This window comes from Coffea arabica, chromosome 1e, assembly GCF_036785885.1.
Source record: "Coffea arabica cultivar ET-39 chromosome 1e, Coffea Arabica ET-39 HiFi, whole genome shotgun sequence".
Classification (NCBI taxonomy): domain Eukaryota; kingdom Viridiplantae; phylum Streptophyta; class Magnoliopsida; order Gentianales; family Rubiaceae; genus Coffea; species Coffea arabica.
Genome location: NC_092311.1, coordinates 29,894,959 through 29,897,122, shown reverse-complemented (window position 1 = coordinate 29,897,122; position 2,164 = coordinate 29,894,959). Strand labels below are relative to the sequence as shown.

Here is a 2,164-nt window from a genome sequence, read left to right as displayed (position 1 = left end):
GGCCATCCATGTAGTGCACGTCAAAGAGAACCATGCGTGACACTTCTCTAGTCACATTTGCTGTTTTAGTTAAAGTCATTGTAATAAGGACTTAATGGTCCATAGCCTTGCTTTATTTACCTAAGGGATGACCTCATAAGGTTATTTACCTAAGGGATGACCTCATAAGGTCCGGTCAAGCCCACAATCCTTAGTCTTATGGAAATAGTCAAGCCTACAATTCTTAGTCTTAGTCAAGCCCACAATTCTAGACTAGTTTCACATTATTTAGTTTTTCATCTCTATGTAAGGCTATAAATAGCTCACACTTCTAATAGTTTTAGGCATTCAATCAATAAATCAGATTTTGAGAGTTTTCTTGGTTTCTCCAAGGCTTCTTGAATACCTTAGAATTTCTCTAGGTGTTCGTGACTTATCAATCTAGAATCACACTAGGTTGTGGCGTCTTCTACCATTATACCAAGGTTCGTTAACCACGTGATTAACGGGTTGAGGCCATCCGCTCCAAACTTGGTGTCCTCTTGTCGATCCTGAAACTAATCTTTTACGGGTTTCGTCACAAGGTTGGCGACGTTCGTATCAACTTGTCTATTTGTGTAGTTGTAATTACTTGTTATTGTTTGATCACCAATAGCATGTTTATAGTTGTTATTATTCAATGAGAATTGGTAGTAACAATGGACATACATGAGTAGAGCTTAACTTGTATGTTCATGAAAATAGAGGTACACTTAAGTGGATTACTTAGCATTTCATGAAGAAAAACAGAGTAGAACTAGTATTTCATCATGAAGATAGCGAAAACTGAACTACTCTAGGCCATTTTATCATGAGAATGAGATTTGGTAATATTGGAAATGAATTCCTAGTTTAACAAGAATAATAACAAGAGGTAAATCTATTCATTTGTATTGTTTATACCATAAGTGGAATCTATATCCCTAAATTTAAGTCTTTAGTAAAGAAATCTCCATTTGTATCTTTCAATTTGTTAACTTAGAATTGTATACAGTAGCAATATTATTTCTCTGCTCAAATTCATTATAAGTCTAAATAATAGAGAAAATAAGGATCTAGTACTTGTAGACATTGCTCCTCGTGGGATCGACCTGATATTTGCCTAAAACTACTAAGTGACCTGTATACTTGCAGTCCAATGGATAAAATTCGGAAATAAACTTGCATTGATATAAAAATTTCGCCAAGTTTTTGGCGCCATTGCCGGGAAGCGGCAATATTAGGGTCTAATCATCTCTATTGATTTAGACATTTCCATTGTTTTTATTTAAGTTGTTTATAGTTGACTTTGCATTAATTTAGTTTTTGACAATAAAAGCTGCATAATTTCTCTTATTTCTATTTGTAGTGTATGCACCGAACATATCAAGAAGTTGCACCTTTCGATCCAGAAATTGAGAGGACACTAGGAGACAAAGGAGGCATATACCGCATCAAGAGGAACAAGAGATTTGGCAGCCGATAAAAGAAATCTTGATAGAATTACCATTTGAGGAAAAAATGGCAGAAAATGAACCAAATAGGCAAATTTTATGAGATTTTGCTTTACCGGATACACAAGGATCTCAAACTAGTATCGCAAGGCCAACGGTAAATGCTAATAATTTTGAGATTAAACTGTCACTAATTCAAATGGTACAACAATCTCAATATGGAAGTAATGCTACCGAAGATCCAAATTCTCATTTGTCAACATTTCACTAAGGGACAAAGCCAAGGTTTGGTTACAATCTCATCCACCAAACACTTTTACTACTTGGGCTGAATTAGCTAAGCCTTTTCTTAATAAATTCTTTTCACCTGGAAAAACTGCTAAACTTAGAATGGATATAACTAGTTTCTCTCAACAGGAAGGAGAGACATTGTACGAAACTTGGGAGCGCTATCGGGAATTGCAACTAAGATGTCCTCATCATGGTTTACCAGATTGGCTAGTAGTCCAAATATTTTACAATGGTCTCACCTATCCAATAGAAACGCATGTAGATGCGGCAGCGGGAGGAGTATTGATGGGAAAGACAGCTGAGGAAGCTCAACAATTGATTGAAGAAATGGTTGCTAATAACTACCAATGGGCCAACGAACAAGGTAATACAAGAAGAACCTCAGGTATGCTTAAATAGATACCTTGAATATGTTAAGTGCA

At 35.8% G+C, this 2,164-nt stretch overlaps 1 non-coding gene across 1 annotated transcript; it reads right to left on the bottom strand.

Moving 5' to 3' along the window:
• Positions 1 to 1,832: 1,832 nt before the first annotated feature.
• LOC113719547 (small nucleolar RNA R71) lies at positions 1,833 to 1,939 on the bottom strand. The gene has a single exon (XR_003454916.1). It is a non-coding gene; the product is annotated as a small nucleolar RNA R71 (small nucleolar RNA).
• Positions 1,940 to 2,164: the final 225 nt, after the last annotated feature.